This window comes from Microcebus murinus, chromosome 1 (genome assembly GCF_040939455.1).
Source record: "Microcebus murinus isolate Inina chromosome 1, M.murinus_Inina_mat1.0, whole genome shotgun sequence".
NCBI lineage: Eukaryota > Metazoa > Chordata > Mammalia > Primates > Cheirogaleidae > Microcebus > Microcebus murinus.
The window spans coordinates 28,829,534-28,857,202 of record NC_134104.1 but is presented as its reverse complement, the minus strand read 5'-3'; the positions used below and the strand labels follow the sequence as shown (position 1 = coordinate 28,857,202).

General features: G+C 32.1%; 1 protein-coding gene across 11 annotated transcripts in view; it reads right to left on the bottom strand.

Moving 5' to 3' along the window:
* ROBO2 (roundabout guidance receptor 2) overlaps positions 1-27,669 on the bottom strand; it is a 1,246,890-nt gene that overhangs the window by 619,303 nt on the left and 599,918 nt on the right. The window lies entirely within an intron of this gene.

Genomic DNA, 27,669 nt, shown 5'->3' with positions numbered 1-27,669 from the left:
ATTGGCAGAATTACAAGCCACAAAGCTTATTCCCGTATTTGAGAAACCAACCAAAGGAGCTATGAAGATTTAATTAATGTCAATAGCAATTGAATTTTGAGGTTTCTAAAAAGTGTGGCATGACAACAAAATAGTTCTGTCGATGTTCTCAGAGTGTATTATATGAATTTATAAATACACTCAAAATTAATTATCTTTGATTCAGATAGGAATTTAGATTTTTCCAAGTTCTTTTTACTGCTTTATTGACTAAAGCAAAATTAAATAAATGAGCATAAATTTCTATATCAAAACATGTTTTTAGGTATATTCTGAGGCTGCCAAGTTAGTAATAAGTGGCTAGTGGACCAACCAACTAGATAAATTTTAGGCTGAGAGAGAAGAGAAACATTTCACAACTTTTCCAGAAAAGACCCCACTGGATCTGATTCAAGAATCTCCATCTCTGGAAAAGCCTATCCTGTAATCACTCTAGCTCTAGCTGGGTAGAGAGGTGGCTGTGAAGAAAGGCTTGGGAAAAAAAAAATGAAGATGAATGATAATAATTCTTGCTTTTGTTAAGCATTAATATGTACAACACATTTTTTGAATTATTTAACACACATTATATCATTTATCCTCACAGCACTATGAGCTAAGTAACATCACTGAAGTGCTCCCCTGAAAGAAATTTCTTATCTTATTGCCCCTTCTGGATTCCTTCTAGATAGGGAGTTCTCTTGCTCCCATGTTTTCTCCAGCTGTAGGGACAGCAATTTTTAAGCAATCACTGTGCTTTTAGAATTATAGAATCAATGTGCTGATTCTCATTTCATAGAGGTTATTGCCTCCAAGTTAAGGAACCACTAAGATGCTAGAGAACAAAGAACACTTATTAAGCTTCTACCACGTTCACAGATTTGTAGAGAGAAATATAAGAAATTCTCTGTATGGCAATAAAAAGCAGAGAATAATATAGTTAATATACTCAAGAGAAAAATTGCTTTCTCCTTTTATTTTTCCTTTTAGTTATACTAGAAAAGATTCTTAAGGGATATTTCTGTTCATCTACCTCAATTACAGTATATTTCTGGACATATGGTCAGTCGTCAGAATGCTTTGATCTTGTCATTATACATGAATATTTGAGTAGGTATTTCCCTCCTTCTTTACCATGTATTCTGAACATGTACTAAATAAATATTATTATAGTATTTCTCTGACTTTCATGGGTGTGCCACATCAAAAAGAAAAACATAAAAAGGTAACATAAACCGCAACTAAATTAATAATTATCTATGGGTTGGATTTAGAGACTGAGACAAAAAGATATCATTGAAGACTAAAATCTAACTTGAAATCCTTTGCCAGTGTTTAGACAAGACTAGAAACTTCAAAGCTTAAATGAATTCATATATATGTGTGCATTAGATTTTCTTAGGTACTAAAGATGTTCCTTTTTAATCCCATACTATTAGTAGAATCATGACTATCTTATTATTCTAATATTAATTGGACTTCTGAAAACTTTAAGCTACTTTAATAAAGCATCAGCTTTAGGATTTTAAATAACCTATGATTATAAATTAGATAATACCAAAATATAATAAATATTTTAGTACAAGATAATATTAACTATTAGCAAACAATTCACACTTTTAGCCAGAGTCCTTAAGATTTAGATTTTGAGGATATATAAGTTTTATGATAAAATGTTCAGAGAAAGAAACAGTTTATTTGGTGTGTAAATACTAATCACATTAATACATTTAGAATTAATTTGTCATCAAGTCCTGTAATATGGAATACAAGCATCATTCTAAGAGCCCCAAAGAGATACTCTATGGATAAATAAAATATTAATTCTAACACTAAGAAATTTAGTAACTATACATTTGCAGCAACATGGATGGAGCTGGAGGTCATTAACTTGAGTGAAATAACCCAGGCACAAAAAGACAAATATCGCATGTCCTCACTTATATGTGGGAGCTTACAAAAACAGATCACATGGAGGTAGAGAGTGGAAGGGTAAATAACGGAGACAGGGAAGGGTGAGTGGGGAGCAAGGTGGAGGCTCAAGACAAGTGAGTTAATGGTTACAAACATAGAGTAAGATGGAATAAATTCAGTGTATGATAGCAGAGTAAGGTGACTATGCTTAACAAAAATGTATTGTGCTCAGTTGATGGACATTCTAAATACCCTGATTAGTACACATTATATGCATATAACAAAATTTTACATGTTCCTCATAAATTTGTACAAATAAAAAAAGAAAGATGCAAGCAAAAAGCAATTAAGAGACTATAATATTAATGTGGCTGAAAGGTAAAATTCATTCTATCTAAAAGATAAATTCATGTATGATAATTAGTAAGAGGATTCATGATATTTTTACATTGATTTTACCTATTTACCATATTTGCTCCAATAATATAATAGAGTTGAAAATGTTTTCATTCATTTAAAAATACTCATTAATGTTCAGATTTGGGCTAGGTATTGTGCTAGATGCCTTGTAAGGATCAGTTAAGTAGACAGGGAGGACACACGAAGAAGAAGATAGGATCCCTAATATTGATTAGCACACATTCTAAGCAGAATATGCAACAAAATATATTTAGCACAAGGTGTTTGGGGAACAAAAAGAAAGGAGCAACTTTGTAGTTCTAAAATTATTAGCTCATTAAGAGTTAGAAAGATGTTCATAATGACTTTACTGGTTAAGTTTGATATTATAAAGATACACTTGCCCACACATAAAGAATCTTGGTACCACTAACCCATTCAGAATTCTGGTTTAAAAGAACCATAGATTTGAAACAGGATGGTAATTTTCAGCATTTAGAACAGCTAAAAAAAATCCCCATTCAAAATCTCCTCTTGAAACCCCCTCCACATGTGTTGGCGGAGTTGTCCATCACTGATCATACCTTAAAAGATCTACTATTCCTTGAATAAGCACCATATTTCTATTGTGGTTTGAGATATTTCCAATGTGACGCACACAACTATTTTTAATATTTATGGAATGATGCTTCAGTCTGTTGTAAATCCAGAACATATGTTCACAAGTGACAAGAAGTAGAAGAATGCTACACATTTTATGAACTGTTAATAAGTCCGTAAACTGATTGCTTTGTAGCCAAAATTCTAATACTACTGGCATTAGCCTACACTCCAATTTGGATTTCTGCTTGAAAATGACTCTGTTTTAAAGTGATAGCTATATTCTTGCCCTACTTTTGCTCAAAGTACAGTATCAGATTTCATTTATGGAACATAATTTTAGGGGAAAAAAGAAGTGGGATTGCACTGTTGTTCCTTTGTTCTTAGGTGAAACCAGCATTCACTGTTTTAGAGTTTGTGCTCATTTCTAGAAATTTAGCAGGCACACAATGTCTATCGGGTAAACTTGTCAAATCTTGCCCTGGCTTTTAAATACGTAATACTAAATTGGATACACTAAGACTCATAGCGTGTCAACTCATGTTTTGGAAATCACCTCTGTATCTAAAGCATTTCATTATTCAGATTTTACAAATGTATATAACAAACGAGACAGTAATCTGTGAACATATTTTTAAACTAAAAAGCATTTTAGATATAAAAGATATCATTTTAGTAATTTATCTTAATGTCACTTTTATCTATGCAATTTTACTTCCATTCCACTTCCTTACATCCAAGATAACTTTCTGTAATAGTTAAATATTATTGTTGAAAATGTTTATCAATTATCTGCTATATTCAAAACTCTGTGTTAGAAACTTTGTATGTAAAGACATTTAAAACACAATCCCTGTCTTTAAGGAGTTTTAAGACAAAAGCCATACAAAATACCAGCTACCTATAGGTAAATTTCTAATGGATGTTTGCAAACATCAATATTGAAAGAGTTCAGAAGAAGGAATGATTACTTTTCCTAAAATGAGTAGCAAATGGTTAGGTTAGTTGGAACTTAAGAAGACACAAGATCTTGAATAAGTAGAGAAACTGAAGGAAATAGGCCCAGACTGAGAGACTGGAAAAGTGGAAGCTCCTCAGGCAGGGTATGTATATCGTAGCTCCTCTGCAGTTATATTTGCTGTTTTAATGATTCTTCTAGGACCCAAAGACCTTCAGTGACCTACCAGACATACGTGCAGATATAAGTGAGTCACTCAGGTTTGTAGAGTCCATTTATTTCTGATCATAGCTCATGTATGAAATAACTTCCTCAGTGGCCCGTTTCTAATGGGAAGGTTCGTAAAGGTCTTAGATGGTATTTTTTGGCCAAAATCAAGTCTTAATTCTTTTTTCTTTTTCTCACGGGGCATTATTTAGGACATCTGGTCTCAGGTTGAAGTGCAATATAAAGGAGGAATAAAATAAGTTTAGAAATGTTCAGGAGTAATAGAATATAGATAGCCAAAAATTTAACAGAAAGTATGCATTGAGCACCTACTATGTATCAGGTATTGTGCTAGTTGCAGTAGAAAATACGAAAGCAATGAAAATTTATCTGTATCTAAACTTTAGCAATTTTTAAGAAAGATGATACATGAAACAGAGAACACAGAAGCTTATATGTTTCAATGTTAAATTGTAAAGCACATACTTAACAATGTTGAAGATCAGGACTGTGAAATAAGGCCTGCATTAGGAGCCATAACATGGCAGAAAGTGTACAACTCTTAAAAAATGTGTTTTATGCAAATCCCAAGGGCTCCTCATATATGTTATCAGTCTTGACACACATTTCTTGCTAGCACATGGGTCTTTTCTATATGTAGTCAAGAACTGAAAAGTCTGTAATTATTACTAGGGTGAATGCCATTAACTGGAATACAGTTTCTCTAGAGGATAGAACAAGATTGACATTTCTAAACTCTGTGATGTTATTTTAACAACGAGTCAGGAGACAAAAGCATTCAACTCTGCTGAGTTGTAAAGACACAGGTTAAAAAAATAAGTGTAAATAATAGCAGGCATGTTGGACATTGTTTACTTTAAGTTGAAGGAAACTGTTCTCTGGAGTAAGGGCCTTATAGGTATCCCCCATTATCTGCAAGTGGGTTATTGCCTTTATTTGTGATAACCTTGAGTGCACTCTCTTACTTATGGTCAGATTCAGAGCCACCCTGGCTATAGGCAATGGTGCTGATTCTGAGCATGAGTAAAGAAATGAGAATACATTCCACAACAAATAAATAATTGTTTGGGACCATTTCTCATTTTGAGGTTAAAAAAAATCTTCTCTTTTCTCTCACTAGATGATTGAAAATGTACTCTGTAAGCAGTATCATCACTCTGAGCAGTGAGCCTAACTACAAAACACATAAAACCTTGCAGATTTAGACTAATTTGGGAAAAGGCCAATAGGAACATTAATACAGTTTCATTGATTTTGAATATAATATTAATTTGAGCTACCAGCTAATTAAATACTTATAAGTTGAAACCTTGGGACTGCTTTAATAAATAGAGATGGTTATTAAGGTCCATTAAAAACTGTTTTATTAAGCAAATAAAAATGTTTCCTACAATCAGGCTTACACCCTCCAAATACTTGGCAGATCTTTCTGCAATGTGTGTGAGAGGTGCACTTAATTCAACCTTTCCAGAGAATTGCTAGCACATTGGTTTCATTAATCACCAAATTCCCCTAGGCGTGAAAATTAGTCATAGGCTAGTTGTGCATTCACTTGAGAATATCAAGATGTGAAGGGCTTTTATATTCAATTACCTGTATAACTTTTTCCCTAAAAGGAAATACCATTATGCTTAAAGTAACTACTACACATAGTATGTTATGAATGTCAGTTTCCACACCTATAAATTGTAATAATATTTGCCTTACTGATTACTGTGAATATCACATATATGTTATTTTTGTCATGTGAGGATTAAATATATGTGGAAGTTTCATGAAACTCTAAAAAGTACTGTTTGTATGTTATATGTTGTTAATATTATCTGAGATTGGGACTTTTGTCTCAGTTTCTTTCACTCTCCTCCTCTATCGTTGGTTAAAGTTTTATACAATCTAGCTGAGTTTTTCCTTTCATTTTTTTCTATGTCCTCATCTTCTATGATGATAGATGAATGCAAATATCAATCAATTTGTCAACCTATAATAAGTTTGATGAATGCTCTATAATATGTAGGTCAGCACAGTAAATGTTTACTATGTCAGATTGTAAAACCAACCACAATTTTTTGTAGAGTCTCCCACGAAGAGATTAAATTCTGTGCTAATCTTGTGGTTTGCTTTGCCCAATAGAATATGACGGAAGTGATGTTGAACTTGTTCTGAGCTCAGGACTCAAAAGGCTTTACATTCTTTTGTGCTTGCTCCTGGAATCCTGCACCAAAATGTAAATAAGACCCGTCTAGCCCCTTGGATGGTGAGAAACCACATGGGGCTCTCCCACCTAAGGCCATTTTAGGCCATTTCCCAGCTGACACCGTAGCTGCAGCAACAGGAGAGTAAGCTCAGCCTAGATCAGAACAATAAAATGACCAATCCACAGAATTGTGAGCAAAAGAAGATAGCCATAGTTTTAAGCCACTGAGGTTTGCTGTCAATAGTTATGTAGCAAGAACTAAGTGATATGCCCACTAATGATGCACTATAGAGAACTGAAACATCAAAAGCTGAACTCATACAACCTGCTCTCTCATGTCTTCCTTGATCCGGTATCTTGGTATTTCTTCTCACTTGTCCCATTATAATTACATGTTTTCATAAAAACACTAATCTTTGAAGACCATTTTCAAATCTCTTCATGTGCTTTAAGACATTAGGAAACCCTTCTGATCTATGATCATTTAGAATGATCATGTTCTCAATTACTGAGAAAAGTCATTGATAAAAATATTAAAAAATATTAGACTCGACAATTGTCCTCCCATATTAATATTATTCAATAAGCACTAAAGATATAATAGGAAAAAAAAGATTCATCATAAGGCATACAATTATCAATATTAAGATCACACATTTCAGATGCTTTAAGACATATTCATTCACATATATTAAAAGAATCCACATACTAAAGTGAGCAATATACATAAAAATGTTGTAATTGGTGTTTTTCATGCATACTTAAAATGGTAACAATTATTTATATTATATGCTCCCAAACAAAACACTCTATAAAATATGGAATAGCCTATAAGTATGGAATTTCAAAAATGCTGAAATAGTTTATCTCAGAATAAGCAGATTGGAAGAATGTACACAAAATAATTACCTTGTACACACTAATTACGTCTTCATACATGTTTTTACTCATCTCATCAACTGATTCACAAAAAGACAATAAGCAGAGCTGTAATGCTGGGGCAGACACACTAGCAGACACATATTAGAGTATGTATAAGTTAGTAATGATAGTAGGAACTGTCAGTAACATCAGGCCAAGAAGCCACCAAAAGAGAATAATTTTGTATGATTAGCAGAACAAAATAAGCAAGAACTAGCTCACTCTGTTAAATGCTCTTTCAAAATCCACCATAGTTTAGAATGAAAATATTCAGTAACAATTTACTCAGCATCAAAGGACTGTCAGTCTGAATTAATGATGTCTGATTAAAAATTATTTTCAAAGAGATTATTTTCAAGTGTATATAACAATCCAGATGGTGGCCAGATATAACTTATGGAACCTCCTTCAAAGATCGCTGTGAATGCATTATCATTTGACTTTTTTTTTTTTTTTTTTTGCTTATTTAACTTTTTACTTGCTCATTTATTTCTAGTGTAAAAATAAACTTTAGCCTTATGCTCAAATTATTTCTATTCTAAATTAAGGAAAACATTTACCAGTATCAACAACTGAGATAGTTTTGTCAATCGGTTTTAAAATGAGAAAAAGGTGGAACTCATTGATAAAAATAAGGTTTTGCCAACTTAGATATGTTTTTATTATATTGTTCTCTGTAATACTTCATTTAGTTGTTGGTGAAATGCAGAGAATTATAAGACATTTCTGTGGTTTATGGGAGGGTGAGGACAAATTTTTAACATAGGTTTCTCCAGGAAAACTCAGAATGTAATTTCATAAGACTATAATATCTCCAAGAAGAGGTATCAAGTTTACTTATTTTTTAGCACTGTGATTATAGGACCTTCTATGCTATCTGGCACATAATATACAATTGATAAAGATTTGCTAAAAGAACAAATAAAGTATTACTAGCTATCTTGATTCAGTTACTAATCATGTTTCTGATTAGGATTTCAGGGGAAATTAGAAGACTAATGTTTTATTGTTATTACACTATTATTAGCTTGTTTGCTCATTGTAATCATTTTAGAGTCAATCACTTATAATTAGGAAAGAAAAGGGGGCCCCAATAAAAGCAGTTTCCAACTTATTTGATGCATTAAAAAAGTTTAAATTTGTATTTGAGAATTCAGCATGTGCTTTTCCTTGGAAACATTAGAAATAATTAGGTTCTCAGGGCAGAGCACAAATTCCTATTTGATCATTAATGTAACTAAAGTATTTTACTAATGGAACAAGTCTAAACTCCAAGTTCTGATAGTTGATGCACACACAGCACAGCAAGAAAAATACATTTTCTCCTTTTCTTGTACACAGTTGTCCAATGCTAATATATATGTATATACATTATATATCATATATCACCTATGAGCTCATTTATCAGCTTTTTAGACAAACTTTCTCTTATTTTGGGGACCCAAGAAGCCTCAGGAGCCCTTCCCATCAAACTGTGGCATGTCATTTACCTTTCTTTCCTCTTCCTGTTTACATAGAGACATTAGGATGGAAACATGCTAATTAAACCAATTCACACTGAGGTATAAATGACTGAAAGCCTTTTAACAAGATTCAAGAGAGATAGCTGCATTTGGGTTTTTTGTTGTTGTTTTCTTTAAAGGAGGTCATTAACCAAACCGAGCTTTAGCTGGAAGAATTTCAAGCACCATGTCAAAGTAATATTAAAAAAAAGTTGATGATATGAATGCAGATGATATGAAATGAATGACACTTTTGGGGTAGTGATTTAGAACAAATAAAGGTTTATTTTGAATCATTTGCATGTGACTCTGGGAATCATTTCCTCTGTCTTTGAATTTTACAAATTTTTTATTCCTTCACTTCTCAAGTCAGAGTTGCTTTGGGTGCCAAGATTTTAATTTTATTATTTTTGAAAAGATAATACTCATTGAAATGACATTAGTGGCTCTTGTTAGAAAGTTGGTAGAACAAAAATTGATTAGCAGGAGATTGACTATAAGTTTTGAAATCAAGGAATCCTTTGATTTTTCTCAAACCTCTTTTTTCCTGGCTAAAAAAATCTCTGAGTTCTTATTTTTTAAAATGATCATGAAAGACAATGGGTCTCTTTAAAAAGTGGGATACTAGATTTGTAGAATGTATCATTTCCTGTGACTCAGATGCTATTCCTGGAGGGGAAAGATGGATTTCTGTTCAGCAACAGGGACATCAGGCCCTGTATATAGAAAAAATATTTTTTTCTCTTATTTTTAGGAAAAATTTGGTGTTATGCCAAGATTTCATATAGATCTCTCTCATGAAAAATTGGTCCAAGCACATTGGTTTTTTCTCACCAAAATGTGGAGTGAGAACTCAGAATGTGTGATCTTCAATAACCCACTGCTATTTTTACAAGGGTGGTATTAAGTTTTCTTCAGTGATGTGTCCCTGCATTGGTAACTGATGTGTAACTGTCATTTAGAAGAGTAGAGCTTTCAATCTGCTTACAATATTTTTAACTAAAGCTAAATTTTAAATATACATATATTTAGTAATACGTGGATATAGATAGCTTCTTTAGAATGATTGACAGGCAATGCAAGGGTATTTGGAGATAAGAACTTGGGAGCGAAACACACTAATTAATACCATGGGTCTCATGCCTTCTCCAGCCTTTTATTTGACTTATTTTGGCATAAAATGAATAGTTCTATGGGAAAGTGACTCTAACAGTGTGTTTTGCTTACACTGTAAATGATTTTTCTTGAAACAAGAAGGTCTATGTTCTAGGCAACATAAATTTTACGCTCATAATAAAAACAAGCATCAGTAATGAAGACCTAGAAGTTCTATTTGGTCATGGAAATTTATAAGGGGCAACTCCTTTACACTGATATAGTTTTACATATGTATAACAAAGTGAATATCTGATAAAAAGCTTTTAAAATAACCCTGCATTTGAGTATGTATGTCTTCCAAACCGAGGTCAATAGCCTTACTGGAATGAAAAACACGAATTCAGAGCTTTTTGAACTCCGCTATACTCTATATTCTCTGATAGTTGAAGCCTTTCTACTCCCACTAACAATCTATTCCCTTGTTTCTTATTTCAAATCAATAAATGTCAGGATATTCATGCTGTGCATATTAAAACACTAAAAGCTTTATATACATAATCTAACGTTAGGGCTTTATTTAGATTTTCTATGGTTAAGAATTTTTATTTTTCCTGGGATTGCCAATTTATCGTCTCTTCAAAGTCCTCAAAACTCAGTGCTTCCATTATAAAAGGCAAAACAAAATAAAACGACATTGTGGAACCATGATTTATACAGTTTCCTTGAACAATCACTGAGATCCTAATTCATGGTGGTTGTAAAAATATGAGCAACATTTCATTGTAATTGGTATTGATGACTTCAGACTGCACACAGAAAGTGAAAACTAGAAAACAATGTATATTGTGGTATGATTTTGCATTTAGATTAATTACTTATATAAATTAGAATGTTGCAATAAAGAATATTGCACAGTGGCTTGATTCAACTCTTAGCCATCATTTCCCACAGGTAAAAGTAACCATAAGTTTTAATGGCTCTTATTTGATAATGTTAATTTAAACATTGAATTATGTGTTGAATAGTATGGCTTTTAAAAAATTATCAACATTAGATATAGCTAGTATTTATTAACTTTAATATGTTGATTTTCTAAATTATTACAGTCATGAAAAAATTTAAACATTAAGTAAGTTTGTTATTTTAAAAGTTCTATATTTCTGTTATTAATGATTTTGCATATATAGTATATTCCTGTGCCATATGTTCTAAGTGGAAATAGTAGGAGGGAAATCTACCTACTTAAGCTAAAGAAAGACTAGCTAAGGGTTTCAGAACCCCGTAAAGTTTGTAATAGGTACTCTAAAATTCTGTATTAAAGCTTTAGATTTTATTTTACTTTTTCAATAAATAAGGGGAGAGTAAGACAAATTAAAGCAAAAAATAAAGTTTTAATAAGTTTCATAATGTAAGTTACTAGAGTTGAAAAATAAAATAATAATTTTACCACTCTGAGGTCTATTAGATCTCAAAAGATAAAAAAAATACATTTAAACCATTCATTAATTTGAATCTACAGGTTTAATGCTAATAATAGGGTTTAGTAGAAAGAAAAGTAAACAATAAATCTTTTAGGTATAACAGACACAGGAGCATGCCCTTGTTCACACATACCAACATGCCCATGTAACTTTTGAAACATGCATATACACACACACACACATACTATGTAAGAAAATGTTTTTCATCTATCATTACAACTTGTTGAAATACTTGGTCCCAAATATCCTGCCAGATTTCTCTCCACAGTCTCAGATCAATTTTTTTGTACTAACTGCCTAGTCTTATTGAAATATTGAGATTATAGCAAGGTGAAAAATCAGAACACTTTGGAGAAAATGTTCCCCCCAAAAAGCATAATGATTTAAATTAACTTTTGTCTCTATAGCATAATACTCAATCTATTATTTTTTTCAAATATTATCCTAAAAATGTGGCATGTTTATTACTTATATTCCAGCTCAAATGTTTTTTAAAGGTGTATCAAGTTTAAAAACAATCAGTCCCAAACTACTTATTAAGACTATAATGGGAAGTAGAAATTATATTTTCTTCTTATTGTATATTGCTTACATTCACTAAGCAATAGTAGAGCAGTTAAGAGCAGAATCAATGTGTACTGATTCAAAATCTACTCATCAGTTCTGTTCCACTGGCCAATTTACATAACTTTTCTGTGCCTCAGTTTTCTAATCTGTAAAATGGGTATAATAAAATTTTGTTGAGAATTGCTTTAAAAAGTGACAAATTTATTTTAAGTTCTCAATAAATATTACCTATATTTAGCAATTCTATGCAACTTACCTTTCTAATATTTTAGCAGTTTCATGTTAAATGACTTTCTTCTTTCCCTGTTAAACTGCCAATTCTTTTGTTGGACAGTGAAGATAAGAATGCAAAAGTATTGATATTAATTATGTTAATAAAGTTTTTAGAGAGATATATAAATATGAAGAAATAGAAATCACATCTCTTCTAGAAGCTGTGAATTTTGACATAACATTTTATGCTGTATACCTTAATTTTCCAAATAGCAAATTGGAGAAATTTGAAGCTTCTCTTTGGAGGGGATATTTAAATGTGCAGGATCAGGCCAGGCCTGGGGTAACCACTTCTTTTCTACACTAAATCTATTGAGATGCATTGTGAGGCTTCGTTTTTCTAATATATATCTGCTTCTTGATCTTAACCTTCCCGGCACAAACTGCAATTCAGAAAGAAAGTTGTTTTAGGCTTTGTTGTAAGAACAAAGAACCAGAGGCATGAATGTCTCAGTTCTACTGAAACAAAGAAAATTATTCCAATGGGAATAACAGTAGTATTGAAAGTCAGGCCTACACCAGCAGATTGAAGTAAAAAATAAAGAGACTTATCGAAATAAAGGAAAGGAACAAAAAGGTGAAGAATGGAAAGAAGAAAGGAAGGAAGGGGAGCAGGAGGAAAATAAGAATACTCTCTTCTGTGTCTCTGACATTCATTATAGCCCAAACTCCCACAACACAACTTAGGTATATTATTGATAGATCTCCATGGAAAGTGCTTTTCTGCCAGGCTTATTCGCATAATTGGCCGAATTCTCAATTTACTACTTCACTTTGGTGGTGGGGACCTGGCCAAAGAGGATTTTTGGCAACCATCCATCCCCCTACTGACCTCTTCCTAATCAGGTTAACCATGGCTGGAAAGACATGATTTAAAGTACATTTTTATTTGGTCGTTGGTGAAACTGAAAGAAATAAAAAAGATTAGGCTTATAGCCCTTCCTTTAAAGTTGATTCAAATGACTACTTCATATTATTTTTTTTTAAATCTACTTTTCCATCAGGAAACAAGATGAACAATGCTGTAATGATCATATCAGTAAATAGTTTGCCTAACATTATAATTTGTCTTGTAATTCTTTTCAGCCAAATAAAGTATAGCTTATGTACATGCATTTTGAAACTCAGAAATGTATAATTCTCAAAAATAAAAGCATACATAGTGACAAATAATCTTTACAGATTATTTTAATATTACTTTTTTTAATTCTGCATTTTCTTTATTTGATAAGGTTGAACTTTTAAATATTAATAAATACACTTTTAGTTCATTAAGTGTTTGCCATGTAAAAAATTCCTGTAAATGAAATGAAATGTGTTATTGGGGGAACTTTAATTTAAACTATTCTCAAGGGAATACCTATTTATGCACAAATTAACTCGGTAATCAGTAGTGATACAAAGAATCTATTAGAACTGGTGTATCATCATTTTGGGAGACAGTGTGGAAGAGTGGAATTTGAAATGACTGATTTGAACATACAGTATAGCTGGCTTTTTAAGAACGTGAAAGATCAGGTTAATTTTTTAACATTGCATGAAATCCTGATGGCATAAAAAAAACCCTTGGCGGCATCCTAGTAAAATATATTACCACATAGGTTTTGCCTTATCTTTTGTGACTACTGTTCCCCAAAGAGAAATAGGGCCAAGTAAATAGAGCTAGAAGGCAAAGAATTCAGCTATAAACCCTGATGAAGATTTCAATCAAAGGGAAGTCACACATAGAGCATTGAGAAAGAAAATAACATTGTAGCCAGGCTTTCCCTTCCCCAATGAATAGTGCATATAGGTCTGTGAAAGCATGTTCTTTGTAAACGGTCAAGATCTCTAGAGGGCAGTGTATTAAATCGCAGATATTATCTAGCTAAACCCCAAATCATAAAAGCATGAAATTAGTAATTGAGTCAATTTGCCTCATTTATTAGTAACTCAGACCTCTGCTTGAATTAATATTGCCCAGAGGAATTTTAAGTAGTGGTGACATGGAGTATCATGGCAGAGATTAGCGCCTGCTTCTATCACTGTACTTCAAACATCCCACGTCCTCCAATTAGTTTAGCTCTAATCTAATATGCATGCTTTTGGCACTTTTATTGTCAATAAGATGTGACATCCGTTTTTTATAATGTCGTGTTCATTTTAGGTTGTGTGGGATTCATTCTGCCTTAATTTGGCCTGGTCTTTGCAGTTGCTTGTTGCATCTTGTCTCAGCCAAGGGTTTACTTATTGTATTCTCTATTGCTTTTAATAATATATATCAATTAATGATGAAGGTTAATTATCTATACATGCATAATATAAAATCTACTAATAACATACTGAGTTCCAGATTATAATGCAAATACCATAACCAAGGATAATTATGTACTTTTCAATATTCATATTTTTCTAGTGGTGATAATTAATATTTTCATGCACATCCACATTAATTTTATAATATCTTAAAAATAGGATCTCCTAGTGTTTTTTAGTGATAACTAAAAAATAACACAATTTTCCCCCTGAAAATTAATAAATTTAATTTATAGTCAAAAATTAATAATTTCATGGGCATTATGGCATTATGACAATTAGTAACAGCAAATTAAGACAATTTTTCTGTTATTAAGTAATTAAAATATTATTTTCTGGTATAAATCATGATTTATAGAGTCCAAATAAAGCTAGGTTCCAGAACTTCACTAAGTATTTGACCTGCATCCTGAAAGCAGTAACATAAATCTTTAAAGCAGTGGCAACTCCTCAGAAGTTGAATCTATAGTAAACAGCCCTGGAAGATAAATACGCCGCATTCTGAAACCTGGATTTGTATAAATTTCATCATTGACCAATGCATACCATATAGCAAGCCATTTAAATAGGTACTTTGGCTTCATATTACTTGGAACCATTTGATTAATTAAGATACAATGCATTTTTCCATTGTGATGTTATAAGAAAGAAATCAATGCCAATATACACATAGCACATGAAATATTATAACCTGAATCTGCTTCAAATGCTTATCATAAAGTCACTGATATTTTTTCATAGTCAATAAGAAAAGAGCATCCTCAAAAAATGAAAATATTTTTTTTAATCCTGCCCAAAATTGTATTAAGGGAGGGGAAGTAATGGTTATAAATGTCCTTGTAGGATATTTCCAACAGAATTAATGACCGCATGGAGTTAATGGCCCTAGGACCACAGGCTCTTCCAGTTGATCATTAATCCTCAGGAAATACTGCCATCTTATGTTATTGTTGAAACTATATCATCCAAGTGTTCCACTCTGTTCTATCACAGTCACTTGAGTTATATCCCACCTGTTGAGTTAAAGTAGAATACGCGATGAAATAATTTCTGAAGAACATTAGCTCTTATTAGCAATAATTATCAAACTGATTATGTCTCCCTAGAAAGAGATAAATTGCTCAATTTCTATGCAACAATAGATTCTCTTCGTTTTACAATTTTCATAGCCAATATTTTTCTAAAATATGTATTTTAAAGTCATTCAGTATAACATATATTTTAGCTGATTTCCAATGTTTAATAAAATTCAGATTAATTATGAATATTAATTACAAATCTAAACTGCCGAGCTCAATACGTTCAGTGTATTGGAACATGCAAAAGGCACATTCGATTTCATTTCTCTTTTGTTCAAGACAAAAGAGAAAGTGAATCAGAGTTTTAGAAAAGGTATATTTCTATGTAGACTAAAATTCACCTCATTCTATATTGATTAATAATTGCATTATTACTGTATTACATCAATTCTATATGGCTTAATAATTATGAATCCATTATTTTAGTTTGGGCTAAATTACATTAAAGATATTTAGATCTTATTGCAGTAAACAGTTTTCAGCATACATATGCTATATATTTTTGTGTACAATTTAAAAGTTAGAAATAAAATAATAGATATAATGATGTTAAATATATTTTGTATTAGATTACAGTGGCATAAAATATTTGTCCTAATTATTGCTCTCTTTCTGTCCCTTCATTTTACTATTTCATTATTCCATTCCCTCAATTTTCTTTTTTAATTAATTTTCCAGTGCTATTTGATCCCAATATAATCTATTCTATGTAAGTTAAACTGTTATCTGTCTTTTTATATTTTATGAATATCATTGTTGCTATCAGATCTAGACCTTCCCACAACTTTTCCATGCATTTTTCAGACTTTTTCTAGAATAGTAAACTAAAAATGAAAGGGTCCAACCCTTCTGAGGATTATGGGAAAAGCTTCTATCTCCCCTGGAGCCAAACCATACTCATGAAGCTGAAAGAAGATGGATATTTCTGTGCTTGTGCTCTTGGAGAACAGTAGGCTTGGTGCAGCGTAGGGGTCTAATGTTGCTTCTTTTGTATTTTTTTCTAACCTTTCTTAAATACTCTGTTTTTAAACAATTTGCTCTCCTGTTGATTGGATCTTTGAAGGCTGACCTATAATAAGTAAAGAGCTGAAATACCTGGTAAGTTTCAGTTTGATAGTTCAAGTTTAGAGACAGGAATTTTGTGAATGGAGAGACCAGACGGTTTAGCCACTAATGGCCAAGGAAAGCCCTTGAGATTAAGCTCAGTCCACATCGCGAATAGCAATAATGAAAACCAAAAAGCAGCCAAGAATGACCATGGAATAAGACAGTTCTCCACTTGTAGTCTCTTGTGTCATATTTTTTCCCAGAGAAGATATGATTTTTTTATTTCAACATATTACATAGATACAAATGTTTGGGTTACATATATTGCCTTTGCCTCACCAGAGTCAGAACTACAAGTGTGTCCATCCCCCAGACAGTGTGCACTGCACACATTTTGTGTCATTTTTACTGAGCTTCACCACTTCTCATGAAACAAAGTAAGTTATTTCTTGGAGAATGGAAACAGATGCACATCCTTCTAGTATCATCTCCAAATACTGCAAAGTTTTACTTCCTTTAAAAGATCAGCAGACAATTTAGGAACAATAAATTTTCCACTGGGAGTCTGCATTAGGTTTGGGAGCAGGAAGTCTTTTATTTTTCCATGCCCGTAATGGAGTACTCTTTCGTCCTTGATCTTATGAAAGTTTCCTGGCCTTGTTTTCGGGAATCTCCTCAACTTGTTATACAGTGAGTGTTCAGTGAAAGAAAGAGAACATTGAGGACAGAATACAAAATGCATAGAGAAGTGAAGATCTTAAAGTATGTGTGTGCATGTGAGAAAAGTAATTGGAAGAAGGTACTCACACTCCCAGCACAATAATCAACAACAAAAACAAAACAACAACTGAATAGAGCCCTCATAATTCTGAAATATTCTTCTAAGCTTTTGTGTGGGCAATTTTGTTTATAAACCACCTGTGCACATTTGGTGTAATTGTGTGTGGATCTGCAGCAGGATAACAACATACTTTATTTTCACTATTGAGGATAGGGCAGCGGTTTCTCTTCTCAAACCTGAGTCAAGGATCTTTTACCTACTTAATTTTTCTAAGGTATAGACAGCTTAATTTTTCAGAATCTAAAAAATATCCTCTATAATATTGCTTTTGTTTTTCAAGTCCAAGAAATATTGATTTCTCTGAGTATTCATTTGGATTCTGTGAGCAATATAGTTCTCATTTGGCAAACAGAGAGCTACACTGAGCTATTTAGAAGAATCCATAGCATTTATTCATTGTTAAAAGACACCCAAATACATTTCTATAGATCTCAAGTCATTGAGAGCACTCTTGATATTCTTTCTTCCATATGAAAAAGATGACAATACATATTTTGACAGGAAAATACAGAGAAGAGTGCTTTATTTTAAGTAAGAAGCATTTTCCTTCTGAAACTAACTGTAAGACTGATGCATAAAGTAATTTTAATATACTGCAATTAGTTGTTAGTCAACACAAATAGGGTTATAATGTGAAATGTAAATATGGATCAGAACCTTGAATAGCAGATACTCTTCACCACCGTAAGCCAGACTGTCTGCTGTATTTAGGTTTGGATTTTCAATCTCTTTACTACTGTCTTTGATTTTTAACATAGTTCAAAACAAAATAACTATAGGGATTACCAATGTATAAATGTCAGGGACATTTATAATTTAAACTTGCAAGTTCATACTCAAAAGGAAGAATGCTCAAGCTTGAAATCTTGGGCTTTTACAAGATGCACAGAAATTTATACATTTTAGAATATCATCAAAGAATCTGTTTGGAGAACTTTACAATATATACAGGTCCGTGTTAAACTTATTCATTATTTTACATATACTCATTCTCTCATGAGGAGATATTATCTGAAATTCACAGATTATTTTCCAATCTTTACAAAGATAATATCTTTATAAAGATACCAAATTTGATCCTAGTTCTGTGTCACTGTGAAATGCTGTACATCAAAATGAGGCACAGCAGATATGACTCAATTTAACTACAGTGCTCAGCAATGCAGGAAATATTGTCAAATGTTTGGCTGAAATATAGTCACAATATACCTTTCTACTTATTACAAGTTTAATCATGAATTTGAAAAAATTAATGAGATTAGTTGCTTGACTTTTTAAGTGAACCAAAGCTTGCTCCTGGTGCACCCTTTCCATTTTCAAAGGACTCATAAATGATACCTTATAATCCATTGCAAAACTTTTTTGCAGCAGCAGCATCAAGTTTAATATAGCTTTCCATAAACAAAATCATTTTCCAATTTCAATCTACTTATACTAAAATAAAAACCCTTAATTGCCCCAAATTTATTGATAATCTTTTAAAGACAATTTTGGAAACATTGACCATCCACCCTCTCACAAGATCAATTAGGATTTTCAGAAGTCATAGTAAGTGCTCACCATTTTATTTCATTTAAAATGTTTGTTCTAATGCAATCCTTAATGGACAGTGAACTTGAAACTGGTGGGGAAACATAATGTTTATGTCATGAGCTGCCAAAATTATTGAGCCACATAGAGTTTCTTTGTATAAGATTAACTGGGAGAGTTTAACTTTTATTAATTTATGTACTACTTACTCTCCCTTCTGGTATTTGGCTTCATTTTTAAATCTGGATGAAAGCATTTATGTAGGATGTCATTTTCAATAGGAATAGCAAGTGAAGACATTAAAATATAAAGCAAAGTCTGGGAAAGACATTGTGTCATCCAACAGCAAATGCTGAATTAAGTGTGAACCACATATTATTAAAGCAAACACTGAATTTATATTCTGATTTATTCATTTGTTATATTTTGGTTTTCAGCAATACCATAAGATGAAGCACTTATCACTTTTTTGCCCAATTTCAACATGATGTTCACATATTTTGCACAATCTGATTTGAAATTCCTCTTAGAAATGGAATTTATAAAGTAAAATAAAGATTGTTTTAGTTTGCTTTCATGTATTAACTTTTATAAAACTTCACCCATGTTTTCAGAAGAATCATCATTTAAACAGCTTGCAAGGTGGTAAAGCACAGTGACTCAATGGAAATCTATACAAAGAAAACCATTATTTGTCCTGCTTGGGGCTGGAAGGCTTCCATGTGTAGACAAGGTTACTAATTGTTATAAAATGTCACCATTCAAATCACACATGAACCTCCTTATCAGCCATTCTTTGCAATATTTTCAGTGGATGTCCTAAAACCACAACCATTCCTTGGAATGTTTTCAGTGAACATACTAAAAAGGTAACCTAAAAATTAAATAGCAAATGCCAGTCATTGCAGTGCCATTCCAATATGGTTTGAGAAAATTCCACACTTCCCCTTACAATATTAACACATACAAAATTTATGTTGATGACAACATCTGTGTGCTTCTGTGAAAATGTTATTCAGTCCAAAAAGGTTATTGGAAAGTATTTTAAAATAATGATGACCTACCATTATGGGGTATTGGGGTATAATCTCCAAAATAACATAGATAATCTGTTAGTTCACGATAATTCTGAATTTCATCTACCTGGAAAACAACATCTGTTTTGCATGTTATCTGTCAAACTAATTACATTTTTAAAGTTTCTATTTCTTTCTTTCAGATTCTGAGTTTTTAGTTTAGATCTTTAAGACATAGTATTGCCAATTAATATCCTCTATGAACTTCTAACCAAAACACCAAGAAAAAAGTAGCATATCTGACAAAGTTGAGGTTCTTTTTAAAAAGTATAAATTCAGTAGCAAACAAGAGTATATATATGCATTTATTTTATGCCTACTTTAGGAATGTCTATTTCATAGTCATTAATCTTACATATTTGAGATCTAGTTATATCTGTTTCACAGTTAAATCATACCTTAATCTGTATAATCAATATAAGTATATAATATATAGTATGTCTGTAAAAAGAGTTTTAAGGTAACAAAGTTTGTAAACATTAATTTTCTTTCTTAAATCTCAGAAAATTGATGATTAAAAACTATGCTTGGATTTAAAAAAAAATTGTGTTTTGACAAATAAAGTTAGAAAATGACTGTCCTCCAAAAGTAAATTTGGAAAAGAAAGCTTGGGGAAAGTGGCAGAAGCAAGCCTAACATCACTGTTGCTATTGTAGGGAATGTCAAATGCACACAAGACGCTGAAAAGGGATTAAGTAACAAAGGTTTTAAACAATCATTCCTAACTTGTAGTCTGAAGCCCTCTGTAAGAAGATCACCAAGAATTGTTGGAAAGATCTCAAAATACAAACTCACAACAAGCATTGACTGTTCACTAAAGAACAATGTATTTTACACATATATACATATCACTGTTTTTCAAATGTGTCTAGACACAACATAAAATACAAATTCATATTAAAGCATGTTTGCATTCCTAGTATCTTCTTGTAATTTCGTATAAAGTATTAACATTATAATATGGAAATTTAGTTTAATTTGTTTAAATTAAAAAGGATTCCTCATACAAAGGATGGGCTATAATGAAAGATGGGGCTCTGAGGACATGTCTTGCTGCTTTTAAGCTGTGTACTACTTTTGCTTTTTTGAATACTATTATTTAACAAACAGAAATAAACCATTACCATCCCACAAAGCCCTCAAAGGGCTACCAATAGCTGGAGAAGAGAGGCCAAACACATTTCTAAGAATAGATGGTTCCAAAGAAAAAGTAAAAAGGCACAATTTCAAGCAATAAATTTTTGAGGATTTAGACATTGAAGTCTACAATTAAGGTCAGAAAAGGCAAACACAATAACAGGGAGGTTCTTGACACACTGCGAGAGGCTGTGTCAAAGAAGAATAAATAAGTATATAAATTACAAAGATTTTGAAAAACATAAGGATAGTAACCAGACCACCTGGGTTACAATCCTTCAGGCTTCTCTACTTGCCAGGTAATTGACCTTTGGTAAGTTACTTTCCTCATCAGTAAACTCAGGTTAAAAACAATATCTGCTTTGTGAAGATCAAATTACTTCATTTATGGGACTTTATGAGATTACGACAGTATCTGGCCAGCTATTCGCCAAACATTTTTCCTTTGTTCAAATAATAGAATGCTAAATTTACAAAAAAAAGGAAAAGAAAAATTTAAAAAGAGGAGGGGGGATTAGGGACTAAGAAAATAATTACAAAATCTTTGCCTTCTAATTTAATGTGTATCAAAAGAAGCTGTTTCTTAGAATTTTCATGTTTTCAAGACTGCTGTGAATTGTCCTTTCAAATAAAAGATTAAATTTTTTTTTGCTATATGAATGTGAAAAGTCTAACCTGTTTGCAAGAGACACTCTTAAAAATGTAAATTTTGTGATTTGTTCATAAAACCATCAAAATTAAAAAGGGGAAAATGTTATTTGACCAAGAGAGACTCAAAACCTCCTGTATTGCCTGCCATAACTCATTGTAAGTTCATCATGTTGGCATGCTCTTTTTCCTTGGGTTTATCACCCACCCCCATCCATGCCCTCATCTACTCAGAGATGCAGCTTATCAAATGCAGTCAAAGCCCCATTACAAAATGATATTGTCTATTGTGTTTTGAACTAGACTGTGAGCCCTTTGGGACAGGGTTGGGGTGACAACAATGTCTAATTCATCTTTTATTATCTTTTTCTTTCCTAGCACAAAATCTCATACATAGAGCTTAGTAAATGTTCATTATTACACTGAAATTAGAAATCTAATGTTCAGAAAAAGTCATGCTTTGTCTCTTGTGTATGTAGTTAATAGATAAGGTGTTAATTATCTGTGACATGCTGAAATATGGTGTCCATCATACATGAAGACAATGCTATTGATAATAAGGTATGAGATATTGGATCTTTTCTTTTTTAATAGTGGTTGATTACATTAATCATTATATTTAAAAATTATATGATTATAATTATTATTTATGTAGTATTCTTATTAATGCAATGTTATATATACTGACTTGAATTCTATAATGACTTTCTTTTTCAAAGCATTTTTAATATTCTTTTCATCTCACAGGATACAATGTAAGGCCAAAATTTCACATATAATAATCTGAAACAGGCAATAAGTAAAGTGATAATTTTCAGTTGACTATTAAAACATCTTGTCCATTGAGTTGCCTGGACTTGGCCTAAGGGTTTGCCACTAGTACTGGGCAAAGTCCAAGTACAAATGGAAAAATAAACAAAGCAGGAAAGGAAGGCAAAACTTTGAGAAGTTGCAAATTTTAGGCTTTGACCCAGCTGCATTTGGGTCTCAGCTTATTTTCCTGTATGAGGAGGCAAATGAACTCTGTTTATAGAGACCTCTCAGGTCCACAGGCCAAGGTCACTTTATCTGGATATTTATGCTGTAACTTGTGAAATAAACAAAGCTTCTATATTTAGCAGGATCAAATATATCTTCACAAACTTTAAGAAAAAGAATAAGTAAAAAAAAAAAACCTGTAGATTTGTCAGCTGTTTGATAATGCTATTTTTCTAGGTGATTCATCCTTAATGTGAGAGAATATCACATATTTATGAATTATAATACATAATATGTATACATTAATGCACATATGTTCATGAATGTGTACAAAAAGCCCATCCATGCTTCTTATGAACAATAAAATGTAATCAACACCTTTCTATGCATTCAAAATATCTCAGAAAGAAGTCATCAAAAACTAACAAACCAAAGTACTTTCCAGGTCATCGAGGAGATTTTTTTAAGTGTTTGCAAATAAAAATAAATTCCCACAAGGGAAATCAATCCACATAGAGATACTTCTTGAATAGTAGGTAGGAAAATGTAGGCTCATTCTCAAACACAAAATGCCTTGCAGAAGTAGGGCCAACCAAACAGGGATGATTTCTGTAGAGACTCTAGAAACTTATCAAATTTTTGTTTTATAGCTCATGGGTAAGAAAGAGAGTTCCTACAATTTCCTTGAAAGAATTTGTTAAGGTATTTGATTCTCATGGCACTCTTTAACTAAGATCGAAAAAAGAAAAATGTAATTTCTTATAAGGCTGTTTGGGAAACCTTAAGTATCAGATGCTGAACAGTGAATTTGTCAGAGCTTACATTTAGATATGATCAAAATAAAGTTCAGTGAGGATATGATCTGAACAGATTATTCATCCATATGATTTAATTGCTAGGTTAGGTCCCACTCACCTCTGCACCATTTGCCACCAGGGCCCCCTTTGGTGCCCACTTCCTGGCTTGGCAAAGGGTCTAGTACATAACCATTTGTTGAGCTGAGTCAAGTTACTAGCTTCTTAACTCAATCCAGCACCTCTTAGTTTTGCTCAATAATTTACCTTCAAGACAGCATTTTTTGAAATGGTAAACCACATGCTAAAATGTGAATGTTATGATTTTCATTTGAGCTCTCTGAACATCAATGTGTCTATCAATGTAAAGCAAACAACACACACTTTATGAAATACTCTTTTTACAACTAAAGGTAAATTGGTACATTCACAGTGTGTGGTCTTTTACTTTTGCTTATTTTTTGTAGAAAAATGAAGATATTTATTCCTGTCAAGAACATATGTTTATACTTCACGTTTAATGTACCATCCCACATATAAACTCTAACCTATTATACATTAATCTAATTGCACCCAATTTGATAGTAAAGCTAGGTATTTAAGTTCAGTTTATACAGGTATTAGCCAGTTGAGGCCTTTAAAAATGTTATATGTTTAAATAAAACACTGAAAAATTTAGTATATTTTTCTTCTATAGAAGGATTCTTAAACCTATTATAATTATTGCTGTATTAATGGAAGTAATGCATTATAATTATAGTTTGAGAGGTAGGGTTATCCAAGAGAAAATGGTGGGTAATTAATTATAGTGAATTAAGTTTGTTTTTGTTTTGTTTTGTTTTTTGTTTTTTTTGAGATAGCGTTTTGGTCTGTTGCCCTGGCTAGAGTGCAGTGGCATCATCAAAACTCATTGCAACCTCAAACTCTTAGCCTCAAGGCTCCTTCTGCCTCAAATTCTGAATTCTGGGTCATAAACTTAATAAATATGTAATATCAATCAAAGTTTCTTAATTCTTTTCCAACTCATTTTTATCTTGTCCATAAAATGAAAATAATAACATATATTTCATAAGTTTGCTATGAATAGTAACAAGATGATACATGTGACATTTTATAGTTAATGGAAAGAATTCAACAAAAAATTTAAATCAATATAAAGAAATTAGCACATAGGTGTTAATATGTGATGAATTTCTTCTTTAGAAATGATCTGGTCCTCAATACTCATTTTACATTTGTGTATTTTAGTGAAAAGCAGTTGGTTTGTTAACCATTCTAACTGAGCCATTTAAAATGCTAATACTGAATTCACTCCATTGATTCCTTGCCTGAGCCAGGCATCAGCCCTCATGTATCCTAACCAGTTTTCTTTCTTGGAAAGACTCTCTGTCACTTTCCATTTAGTTCTTTTCCAGCTTGTAGATTTAAGCTGGTGAAAATGGAAGCCAACAAATGTTTGTCACTTAGCCAGCCCACAAAACTCACTTGTATGAAGACATTAGTTTTTCATCATGTTTAGAATGGTACTTCTAGACCTGATTTAGCCATGAAGTGAGGTCACCTCTCAAATATGCGTTAAATAACTGAATTCTGACTAAAATTATCTCCTGGTAATTTTCTTTCTTTAAATGATATATTACATTTCTTTTTAAAGAATAAGCTGTGGTCCTACAGTGACATTTACTTAAAATCTCCTTTCCCGAAAGTAAAGGAAATGGTAGAGGCAGACCCTTGAGAAAGTGAATAATCCCCTGGCCACAGAGAAGTGAAATGACAACGTGGATAAATAGCTTGTCTTTTAACACAAGTTTCAAGTGACTGTGGCCAGTCACAGCAGAAATTGTAATGAGGGGTCTGTGGAGCATGGTTCTTCAGAACAAACCAGCAAAGCATTGGTGGGAATGTAAGAAAATGATAGTGATCCCAGAGGAATTTCCTTTTTCCAGGCTCACACTTTGAAGCTTTGCATTCTGAACTTTTGAACCATGTTGGCTTTATCTTGTTCCTTTGGAGAGATTTGCAAGGTACTCTTATACCACTTGCTACAATTATATTCTTAAAAATTAATGATATAATGATTTTCAAAGACAAATTGTCTGCTTCAAAAACAATTCTAGAGCTAGCAAACACACACACACACACACACATATACTCTCATACAGCTCATCTGTTATGGTTGGTTTTATCACAGCTTAAGAAAAAACTCCTCTTTGTTATACCTCTAAAGCACCAATAATTTATAATAAAGCTTGTAAGTCATTATCAGAGGCTGGAATGCTCTTTTTATAACTAGGAAGAAGACACAAAGGGAAAGCTAAAAGGGTAGAAATCAAGAGAGAAAACCAGCATGTGGCCAGCTGAGGATATACAATTGAGAGGCTGAATATATTCTTCAAAAGAATTATTTTTAACAAATCTCTTCTCAGTTTGATATATGATTCAGCAAATGTACTGTTTCTTGGGTTTTGTAGCTCTTTGGTACTCAGAGACAGAGTATATCAGATTCCCTAGAAATAATAAAATTAGGCTTTGGAACAATTTATTGGAACTTAAAGAGTCTCTTGCAACAAAGATCAGTCTCTCAAAGACTCTCTGTGCCTTGCAGTCCAGTTCAATTTCTGCTTTAGTATAATGAGAGAAGCCATAGTCACACAAAAGGGGTCTGGTATTTCAATTAGTCATTACATTTTAAAGCTTCATTATTTTCCATAAGGAATCTTTTAACATTTTTCTATATTAACACATTTAACATATTGATTCTAAAATATGCAATAGATAAGGTTAAATTTCCTGGACACTTTATTGAATTCTGCTACTTTCACTTATTTTCAAAGCTCATTGAACCAGTTGATAGCTCCAACTTACAGACAGTTAAGGAAATACAATTTCAGTTGCTTCAAGTCTTTATTTAATAGATGCATGAGTCTCCAAATGCTATAATATCAAGACACACAGTACCTAGATGGAAACATAAATTAATGAAAAGGTATTCATGCTGGGTAGAATAAAATGGAGACTGATTATACAGATATACAGCTGTCTTTAACTTTTAAAAAATGATTAAATGGGAAATATCAATTCTTAAAAAATGTAAATGACTGAAGCAACATCCTCAAATATAAATCCTGTTGTAAAAACAATAACCTACATAGCAACAGAGAATATTATATATTTAGCTGAAAATATCCACCAAACATTGATGAAATTATAATATTTATGATGGTTTTCTGGCAAACAATACAAACCTAATGAAAACATGCATATAAAAGCCTATCATTTTCAAATTTAAAATTTAAGATGTTCAAGATTTAACCTTCACAGAAGGCAGTAAAACAAGAAATAACAAATTGTAGGACACCTCTAGCAAGCATATATAAACTTTAACTATTGCCTTAATCATTGACTAGCTAGAATAATAGTTATTTTGTAATCAGAATTTCATATATATATATGTGTATACATATATATGTATATATGTGCATACAAATATGAGCAACAGTAACTTAACTATTGACTATATGCATGTCATATTCATGTAAATTTCCTAAAAGAATCTGAGGTTCTTAGATTAGATTGATTAGATCATTGTGAAGGCTCTGCATTCCTGATTAGCTCCACACTGTTGACACATTGATTAGATCATTGTGAGAGCACCACACTACTTTAGTATATGTTACATACATTAACAATATATGTTATTAAGGTACGTTAAGGTTAAATTCAAAAGTTGCAGATGGTTTCTAGTACATATAGTTATATAAAAAGATGCTAGAAATTTCATAAATATAATAAATAACTACAAAGCCCATCTACAAAACAATATGCCTCATATATATTCTAGTGGTTGGTCTCCAACATTTTTGGCAACAGGAAAAATTTTCATGGAAGACAATTTTTCCATGGAACAAGGTGAGGGGGGATGATTTCAGCGTGATTCAAGTGTATTACCTTTATTGTGCATTTTATTTCTATTATTATTATTATTATGTTGTAATATATAATGAAATAATTACACAACTCACCATAGGTTAGGGACCCCTGTTCTAGAGAGACTTAAATCAATTTCCAACTAATAGGTTCTCTCTTAATTA